Genomic DNA, 10,931 nt, shown 5'->3' on the forward strand with positions numbered 1-10,931 from the left:
AAGTCCGGTGTGTAAAGTCGGAGCCTAAAGTCAAGGTGCACCCAACTGGAGCAGGGGGCTAAAGTCAAGATGTACCCAACGAGATTCAATGTAGAATCAGGGCTTAAAGTCAAGGTGCACCCAATGAATCGGAGCCTAAAGTCAAGGTGTACCCAACGAGTCAATGTAGAAATCAGCTTCAAGTCAAGGTGCACCCAAAAGGTGTAATATGAAGGCGTCGGGGGGGGGGGGGGTTCCCGCACGGTGTGATTTGCTCCGGACCCTGCCACCCTTGTGGCCAGCCCTGCGTACACGAGTGGGGATGGGGGTTCGTTGTTAACTCAAGTGGCTCGTTGGGGATTTGCTTTAATTACTCATTTCCGCACGTGTCCGCACAGGCGTCAACACACGCACGCACGCCGGTAACGCGCGGCCCCCTTGTCAACACAGCGGCTGAATGAAGGCCTCCTACCCACAGGGTTTCGCGTGTGGGTGGAGTGGGGGGCTATTTAACCATACTTCACCAGGTTGGTAATTGCGGGTTGGTGAAGTGGGCAGCGAGGGGGGGGGCGGTGTCGGTGGAGTAATATCGACACTGATGTTAGGGGCATCACGGTGGGCGAGATGTTAACCACCTCGCCAGGTGTACAGGAGGTCGTGGATGCAATCCCGACCCTGACACTTGCTGTATATGTGGTGTTTGTATGTCTCTCTCTCTCCCCGTGGTTGCGTGGATTTCCCCCCGCGTCCTCTGGCTTTTTCCTCCACATTTAGAATCAACATTACGCGTTTTGAATATTTGGCTGCTGCTAGACATTCCACGTGATAAGCCACTTCGTTGAGCTACCGTTTGTGGTCACCTCGCTTCTGAAAAGTGCTACAGTGAGGGAAAAAAGTATTTGATCTCCTGATGATTTTGTACGTTTGCCCACTGACAAAGAAATGATCAGTCTATAATTTTAATGGTAGCTTTATTTGAACAGTGAGAGACAGAATAACAACAACAAAATCGAGAAAAACGCATGTCAAAAATGTTATACGTTGATTTGCATTTTAAAGAGGGAAATAAGTATTTGACCCCCTCTCAATCAGAAAGATTTCTGGCTCCCATGTGTATTTTATACAGGTAACGAGCTGAGATTAAGAGCACACTATTAAAGGGAGTCCTCCTAATCTCAGCTTGTTACCTGTGTAGTGGTGATACGCGCTGGGTGTATATGTCGTGTGCCAGCGCGTATGTACGGGTGTGTGTGTGGTGACGCGCGCTGACGGGGAGGAGCAGGCGTCAGTGCGCGGGTGGGGGTAGTGCTGCTGATTGGCTGTGTGCTGGTGACGCGCCCAGAGGGAGTGATCGGGTAGCAGCGCGGTGTGATTGGTCGGGGAGTGGAAACACGCGCTGAGCGGAACCGGATCGTAGGGATAGCGCGTGGGGATTGGGTAACTGAGGAGCGGTGCCGACGTTGAGGTCCGCATCCGCTCCGTCTCCCGGGAAGAAGAGGTATATAAGGTGATGCTCAGAGGAGCAGGGGGCAGAAGTGGAACCATCTAAGAATGAAGACGAAGGTGTAGAGATAGAGCCCGGAGAGGAGAGTAAGGGAGAGTAGAGGAGACTCAGGAGAGTAATGGAGAGTAGAGGAGAGTAAGGTATAGTGTGTAGCCAGCGAGAGAGAACGGTCTACACGAGCTGAGTAATGTATAGTGTGTAGCCAGCGAGAGAGAACGGTCTACACGAGCTGAGTAATGTATAGTGTGTAGCCAGCGAGAGAGAGAACGGTCTACACGAGCTGAGTAATGTATAGTGTGTAGCCAGAGAGAGAGAACGGTCTACACGAGCCGAGTATGCATACGGTGTAGCCAGAGAGAGAGGAAGGTCTACACGAGCCGAGTATGCATACGGTGTAGCCAGAGAGAGAGATGCAAAGTCTACACGAGGCGAGTGGAGAGTGTAGCAGAGGCGCAGAGTCTACACGAGGCGAGAGAAGAGTGTAGCCGAGGCGCGGAGTCTACACGAGGCACAGAGAGCCAGCAGCACAGAATCCAGAGAGTCAAGAGAAGCGTAGGGTGAAGAAGAAGAGGTCACGAGTTGTACCGTTGTATGGTGACCGCATTGTGAAGAAGAGAGGCCACGCGTTGTATTGTTACAAGTCAAGATTTAATAAAAGAAGTGTGTTCCCGTCAAGGAGTTTCCTGCCGTCATTTTCCAATACTTCATCTGGCGTCAGAAGTGAAACGGGCTTCCAAGTATGGAGACAAGGAAGACCCGTAGGACCCACGGGATTGACCGCGAGGAAGACCTGGACGACTCGGGGCCGCTGGTAGCGGGGGGTGAGGAAGAGGACTTGCCCACGCTACAGGGTCCGTCGACGGCGCCGGCCGAGCGACCGGGGACCGACGCCGGGCTTCGTGAGGCGCACTCCCGACTGGCGGAGCTGCTGCTCGCCGCCGCGTCCATCTTGGCGGAGATCAGCTCGTCGGGAGGAGCGGGGACGGTGGGGGACATTTTACAAGGTCGCCCCGCAGATTCCCGCCAAAACGAATGGGGGATTCCCGCCATTGCGCCTGGGCCTACTTTTGGCGGGAACGGCGAGCGCCACGTGGTGGTGGGTTCCCAAGCGCACGCATCGACGTCATCAGCGCGAGAGGGGGTCCGCCATCTTACGTCTGCTGCTGGAGCCGCCATCTTAGACACCGACGGACAGGCGGAGAGGAACCACGAGGCGGATGACTTCATTTTTCAGCAGCGCCTGCCCACGTTGTCAGCCTTCAAGGCGGAAGGCGGAGACTGGGGCCAATTTCAGCGAAGGTGTTTGGCGCATCAAGAGATGTCAGCGTGGTCCGATGCTACGGCGCTGCGGGCATTGCCCGCCATGCTGGACGACGATGCGCTCGCGGCCTTCAGGGCTGCACGGAAGTCGGACCGCTCCACGCTGAAGGATGCGCTGGGCTTGTTGGCCAGGGTCTACGGACCTCCCTCTACGTGCCGCCATCAGTTCTACGCAAGACGGAAAGCGGCCACGGAGACCGCGCTGGCCTATCGCACGGCGTTGCTGGCTCTTGCTGATGCTGCGTTCCCTCGGATGGACGAGGAGGGCCAAGACGCGATGGTTTTGGAGCAGCTGCTCAAGTTGGCGCAGGACCTGGGGGTCCCTATCAACACAGCTGACGAGATTGATATTTCTTCTTTGAGAGTCGCCACGAGTATTCAAGCGCACGAGGCCCTACAACGGAAGCAAGGCGTTGGTTGCAACGCTGCTGTCGTCGCAGCCCCGGGTTTGGTGGTCGCCGAACCCCAAGTCGTCAGCCCACGAGAGGAGGCGTTCGCCACGGGACGACCAGGGGACTGGAGGCCGGGGGCCCGGTCGCCTTTGCGATCGGGCCGAAAGTCGGAGCAACCAAGATCTACTCCGACCCTCGGCAGCGCGCCATGGGAGCTCGGCTGGACGATGACCGAGAGCCCAAGCCATCTCTACAATCCCCGGCAAGTCGCGGCACCTCACACGCTCGGCCTGTTTATTCGGCACACATGGGACGCCGCGTTGCGGCGGAGGAGGGCCGGTTAAGATTCGGGGATTCGGTTCGGCGAGGGGGGTTCGGCCGGGACCAGGGAGACATTGAATGGGCGGAATTGGGGCATAGAATTGTGGCTGCTTCGGCGGGTTCGTCCGTTGTTACGGGATCTATTGATGGGGTTGAGATTAGGGTGTTAGTGGACACGGGGGCATCGGCAACTATTATATCGGACCTCATTTATAATATTCTTCCAGTCCAATGTCGTCCGCTGCTTCCAGTGGATGTGCTATTTTACGCCGCTAATGGGGGATCGTTGGGCATTATCGGTCAGGTTAGGGCGTCCATTTGCATTGGAGACATCAAATTGTCGGGACCCGTTTTCGTTTCGTCTTCTTTGGCAGTTCCGTGTCTTTTGGGCACTGATTTTTTGGCTAAAATGCCTATTAAAATTCTTATCGATCAACGATGCATTGAACTGCCATCGGGTCGCCGGATTTCATTTTTGACGGGCCCTACTGACATTCGGACGGCGTGCGCTACGATACAAGCGGTGGCGACGCAGACAGTGCAAGTGCCCCCGGGTTCACAGATGTTGATTCCCCTCCGGTTGCGGAAACCATGGGTGAGGGAGGCTTCGGGACAGAGTATGCTTTTGGGTCCTTCTAACAAGGCTGTCGGGGGTCTTGATTTATCGGTGGCTCACACTTTGGTGCGGGCTGATAGGGATCCGTTTGTGATGGTTTTGAACGCGGGGTCGCGACCAGCTGTCATTCCGCAGGGCACCGTGCTGGCTCACGCGGCGCAGGTCCCTGGGGATGATGGGTTGGTTGCGCAGGTGGGCTCGAGCCCCGCGCGGAACGTTGAGCCAAGGGAGGACCTCGAGTGGGTCCATTCGCTATGTGCCGCCTCGGACGATTTGTCGGCGGCGCAGTTGGGTGCGCTGCGCGAGTTGCTCATTGAATTCTCTGATGTATTCAGTAAACATAAGTATGACATTGGGTGCACGGATTTGTTGCACCATCACATTGAAACGGGCGATGCGGCGCCGGTCAGGCTAAATCCCTTCCGACTGAGTCCCGTGGAGAAGGAACATGTTCAGTCGGCTGTTAACGATATGCTAGAAGCCGATATTATTTCGCCCTCCTCTAGCCCGTGGGGAGCGCCTATTGTGCTGGTTAAGAAGCAGGACGGGTCCCTGCGATTCTGCGTTGATTTCCGTCGCCTGAATAAGATCTCTGTGGCTGACGCGTATCCGCTCCCCAGGATGGATGAGTCCCTCGATGCATTGTCTGGTGCGCGATATTTTTCGACTCTTGATTTGTTATCGGGGTTTTGGCAGTTGCCGCTCGACGAAGAGTCGAAACCTAAGACAGCATTTCGGACTCCAGGGGGGCTGTTCCAGTTTAACCGGTTACCCATGGGACTTCACTCCTCTCCAGCGACGTTTCAGCGACTTATGGAGCTGGTTTTGTCGGGCTTGCAGTGGGATACATGCTTGATTTATATGGACGATGTCATTGTTTTCAGTAAAACGTTTGAAGAACACCTCTGGCGATTGAGAGGGGTGTTCTTGCGAATGCGATCGGCTAAGTTGAAATTTAAACCGGCCAAATGTCACCTCCTTCGTAGGTCCGTTAGATACTTGGGTCACATTGTCGATTCTTCGGGGATCTCCACCGATCCCGCGAAGACGAATTGTGTCGGTTCGTGGCCGACACCTACGTCCGTTTCCGACGTGCGTAGTTTCATCGGGTTTGCTTCTTATTATCGGCGGTTCGTTGAGCACTTCGCCACTATTGCAAAACCCTTGCACGCTCTAACGGCGAAGGGAGTGAAGTTCAAATGGGGACCGGAGGAGGAGGCCGCGTTTCGCTCCCTCCGGGACGCCTTGGTGGGTGCCCCACCCTTGTGTTATCCCGATTTTGCCAGTCCCTTTTTGCTGGACACGGATGCTAGCAACACGGGCATTGGGGGGGTGCTATCCCAAGTCGTTGGGGGGGTCGAAAGAGTTGTCGCCTACGGTAGTAGGGTGTTGTCTCCGGCGGAGCAGCGCTACTGTGTCACCCGTCGCGAGCTGCTTGCCATTGTTTTTTTTGTGCAGCAGTTTAGGCCATATCTCTATGGTCGTCACTTTACAGTCCGAACGGACCACGCGGCGCTACAGTATTCATTGAGGGTCGCCCAGCCCTCGGGCCAGTTGTCGCGTTGGTTGGAAGTCCTCCAGGACTATCAGTTTACGACTACGTACCGTAAGGGGTTGCGACACACGAATGCCGATTGCTTGTCGCGGTTGTTGCCTTGTGATGAATGCGCGTGTTTGTCGGGATCGGCGCGCTGTAAACCGACGCTTGCGGGGGAGATGGGGGCACTGGCTGCGACAGCGGGCGCACCGATCGGGGATGATTCCACTGCCTCTCAGGGTCGGGACTCGCTGCTCTCGCTGTCACTCAGCGAATGGGGCCGCCTCCAGATGGCGGACAGCTCGCTGCTAGCATTGCGCCGCAAGGTTGGGGGTCCCGAGGGGGACCAGGAGCGTACCGGCTCCTATGTACTTGAGCAGGGCGTGTTATTGAGATGGGACAGTTTGTCCCGGCGGAACGCACTCGTGGTGCCTTCCGCTGTGAGGGGGAGGGTTGTCTTGGCGGCACACGAACGCCTCTTGCACTTGGGAGTTAACAAGACGCTTGCCCTGCTTCAGCGTGACTATTACTGGCCGGGAATGGGAAGTGATGTGGTACATATTCTGAAGGGGTGCGTTGAGTGCGCCAGGCGTAAACCACCGGCCGTGGCAGCTAATCCACCGCTGCAATCTATTCAGGTCTCGCGTACCAACGAGCTCGTTGCACTCGATATTTTGGGGCCCTTCCCAGTCACGCCGAGAGGGAATAAATATTTGTTAGTGGGGGTCGAATACTTTACCCGATGGCCTATGGTGTGGCCTCTCGCTAACCAGTCGGCAGCGGCTGTGACGGATGCCTTCGTCCAGGGCTATGTCCTGGACAAGGGGGCTCCCGAACACCTGCTGACCGACCAAGGTAAAAAATTTTCTAGTAAATTGTTGCAAGAGGTGTGCGATCTGTTGGGTACCAAGAAGGTGCGTACCTCCCCGTACCACCCGCAGACTGACGGGATGGTGGAGAGACTCCACAAAACTTTGACTTCCATGCTGTGCCAGCAGGTGTGCGAGGCACATGTAGATTGGGACCTGCAGGTCCCGGGAGTCCTTGCCGCGTATAGAATGGCCCCCCATGCAGCTACGGGGTTTTCCCCATTCTATTTGATGTACGGTCGGGAAGCTGACCCGCCAATGGAAACGCAACTTGGCCTGTCCGCTCCACGAACTAATTCTAATTTGGCAGAACATATTAAGTTTAATATTCACAAGCTGACAGAGGCGAGGGAGGCCGCACGGCTTAATTCGCGGGCTCGCCAAATTGCTAATGAACGGTTGCGGGCACGGAAGGTGTCCACGCACGAATGGAAACCAGGTGACAGGGCCTGGCTGCATTGCCCTCAGGCACCCTTGGCTACGTCGCCTAAATTGTTGAGACCGTGGAGGGGACCCGTGGAGGTCGTGCGCGTTGCACGGCCCCAGTGCGTTCAGATAAAGTGGGGAAAGCGCCGTTGGTACGTTCACCCCTCCCGACTGAAACCGTTCTCGCCTCCATATGGCCTCCCCTTGTGTCGTGATGGCCGGGCGTGTGACGTGACCGGCGACCCAGAGGGGGAAATGTCTCTGCCTGATCCACACGTATTTTCGCCTGATCTGCTCCCAGGTGTCTCGGAACTGACAGCTGCCGATCACCGGCGGCCGGATCTCCGCGGCGGGGCCGGCCCTTTCAGGCCCGTTCCGCGCCGTCTGGAGCAGCCGGAACCGCCGGACGGTCGTCAGTGTCCCGCCCCATACGATGGACCAGCCAGACGGACTCGCGCCAGGTCGTGCTACTTTGCTTGACCTGCCTCGTGAGGAGTCGGGGCAGTTGGAGCGCCTCGTCACTGCGTGTAGTCGCAGGGACGGGGGGCGCGTTCGCTTTCAAATTTGCTCGTATCGTGTTATTGTTGACTTTTCGTGTTCATTGTCAATCTGTACATAGTTATTCTTGTTGTTGTTGTTGTTGTGTTATGTTACGGGGCACACTCGGGGGGTTACGGGGTTTTTTTTTGTTGGTTGTCGTTTTATCATCGTGGTTGGTTGTTGTTAGCAGCCGGGCCGGCTGCGTGCTATGTGGGAGGGGGTGATGTAGTGGTGATACGCGCTGGGTGTATATGTCGTGTGCCAGCGCGTATGTACGGGTGTGTGTGTGGTGACGCGCGCTGACGGGGAGGAGCAGGCGTCAGTGCGCGGGTGGGGGTAGTGCTGCTGATTGGCTGTGTGCCGGTGACGCGCCCAGAGGGAGTGATCGGGTAGCAGCGCGGTGTGATTGGTCGGGGAGTGGAAACACGCGCTGAGCGGAACCGGATCGTAGGGATAGCGCGTGGGGATTGGGTAACTGAGGAGCGGTGCCGACGTTGAGGTCCGCATCCGCTCCGTCTCCCGGGAAGAAGAGGTATATAAGGTGATGCACAGAGGAGCAGGGGGCAGAAGTGGAACCATCTAAGAATGAAGACGAAGGTGTAGAGATAGAGCCCGGAGAGGAGAGTAAGGGAGAGTAGAGGAGAGTAATGGAGAGTAGAGGAGAGTAAGGTATAGTGTGTAGCCAGCGAGAGAGAACGGTCTACACGAGCTGAGTAATGTATAGTGTGTAGCCAGCGAGAGAGAACGGTCTACACGAGCTGAGTAATGTATAGTGTGTAGCCAGCGAGAGAGAGAACGGTCTACACGAGCTGAGTAATGTATAGTGTGTAGCCAGAGAGAGAGAACGGTCTACACGAGCCGAGTATGCATACGGTGTAGCCAGAGAGAGAGGAAGGTCTACACGAGCCGAGTATGCATACGGTGTAGCCAGAGAGAGAGATGCAAAGTCTACACGAGGCGAGTGGAGAGTGTAGCAGAGGCGCAGAGTCTACACGAGGCGAGAGAAGAGTGTAGCCGAGGCGCGGAGTCTACACGAGGCACAGAGAGCCAGCAGCACAGAATCCAGAGAGTCAAGAGAAGCGTAGGGTGAAGAAGAAGAGGTCACGAGTTGTACCGTTGTATGGTGACCGCATTGTGAAGAAGAGAGGCCACGCGTTGTATTGTTACAAGTCAAGATTTAATAAAAGAAGTGTGTTCCCGTCAAGGAGTTTCCTGCCGTCATTTTCCAATACTTCACCTGTATAAAAGACACCTGTTCACAGAAGCAATCAATCAATCAGATTCCAAATTCTCCACCATGGCCAAGACCAAAGAGCTCTCCAAGGATGTCAGGGACAAGATTGTAGACCTACACAAGGCTGGAATGGGCTACAAGACCATCGCCAAGCAGCTTGATGAGAAGGTGACAACAGTTGGTGCGATTATTCGCAAATGGAAGAAACACAAAAGAACTGTCAATCTCCCTCGGCCTGGGGCTCCATGCAAGATCTCACCTCGTGGAGTTGCAATGATCATGAGAACGGTGAGAAATCAGCCCAGAACTACACGAAAGGATCTTGTCAATGATCTCAAGGCAGCTGGGACCATAGTCACCAATAAAACAGTTGGTAACACATTACGTCGTGAAGAACTGAAATCCTGCAGTGCCCGCAAGGTCCCCCTGCTCAAGAAAGCACATATACATGCCCGTCTGAATTTTGCCAATGAACATCTAAATGATTCAGAGGACAACTGGGTGAAAGTGTTGTGGTCAAATGAGACCAAAATGGAGCTCTTTGGCATCAACTCAACTCGCCGTGTTTGGAGGAGGAGGAATGCTGCCTATGACCCCAAGAACACCATCCCCACCGTCAAACATGGAGGTGGAAACATTATGTTTTGGGGGTGTTTTTTATGCTAAGAGGACAGGACAACTTCACCGCATCAAAGGGACGATAGACGGGGCATGTACCGTCAAATCTTGGGTGAGAACCTCCTTCCCTCAGCCAGGGCATTGAAAATGGGTCGTGGATGGGTATTCCAGCATGACAATGACCCAAAACACACGGCCAAGGCAACAAAGGAGTGGCTCAAGAAGAAGCACATTAAGGTCCTGGAGTGGCCTAGCCAGTCTCCAGACCTTAATCCCATAGAAAATGTGTGGAGGGAGCTGAAGGTTCGAGTTGCCAAACGTCAGCCTCGAAACCTTAATGACTTGGAGAAGATCTGCAAAGAGGAGTGGGACAAAATCCCTCCTGAGATGTGTGCAAACCTGGTGGCCAACTACAAGAAACGTCTGACCTCTGTGATTGCCAACAAGGGTTTTGCCACCAAGTACTAAGTATGTTTTGCAGAGGGGTCAAATACTTATTTACCTCATTAAATACTTATTTACCTCATTAAAATGCAAATCAATTTTTAACATTTTTGACATGCGTTTTTCTGGATTTTGTTGTTGTTATTCTGTCTCTCACTGTTCAAATAAACCTACCATTAAAATTATAGACTGATCATTTCTTTGTCAGTGGGCAAACGTACAAAATCAGCAGGGGATCAAATACTTTTTTCCCTCACTGTACATAGCTCAGTTGGCCTTTCCTGGTAAAAATTTAAAATAGTTTAGCTTTAGTTTAAACGGGCATTACGTTATACCTACACTGTGATATAACGCAGAAGAAACTAGGCATCGTAATGTTTGTTTCGAAAGTCTACGTTCGTGTAATAGAACCTGACCAACTCGACTCTCCTCCAAAATATGCGACGTTAGCTCTGAATTAAAAACGATAGTTTCTTTCTCGTTCGTCGACAAACCCCACGACCAAGAGACACGCTTCGCGTGGCATCATTCTGTGACCTCGCAGTGCTGCTGATGAACATCCACCGAGGAGAGCAAGCGACTAGAGCAGCGCCCTTCACTCGTTTTCAGAAGGTGGGGTCACTTTCGCCGTTCGGGCATCATCAGTGTGAGCAGGGCCGCCACACCATTTGAAACCATTGGGGGTTTGTGACAGCAGCACAATGATGGGGGGGGGGGGGGTGTCACAATTTGTGTATTGTCAGGGGCCGCACTAAAGGCCACGAGGGGCCGCCAGTGGCCCACGGGCCTTGCAATGGAGAGCCGCCGGGCTAAAGCGGCGCTGCAAATTGAGTGGGCACGCCTGGCGTGGTAGGGGCCCTGTTCGGCGAGACGTGGACGAGCGGCGCGGCTGTGATGGCGAGGGAGGTGACATCAGCTTTGCAGTGGCGGTGGAGACTTCTTTACATCTTGGATCTTCAAAGAGGTGTGTGGTGGGGGGGATTGAAAAAGGACAGCTTGTACTTGGGGGGATTGTAGAGAAGATATATCCCGTGTAAACATCGTGTAAACATCGTGTGAACAAAGAGCGAATGAATCGCCATTTAGTGCTGTTTGTCAATCGACTACGTGGATAAAGGCCTTCCCATGCTG

The sequence above is a fragment of the Lampetra planeri genome, chromosome 28, assembly GCF_965212315.1.
Source record: "Lampetra planeri chromosome 28, kcLamPlan1.2.h2, whole genome shotgun sequence".
In the NCBI taxonomy this organism is placed as follows: domain Eukaryota; kingdom Metazoa; phylum Chordata; class Hyperoartia; order Petromyzontiformes; family Petromyzontidae; genus Lampetra; species Lampetra planeri.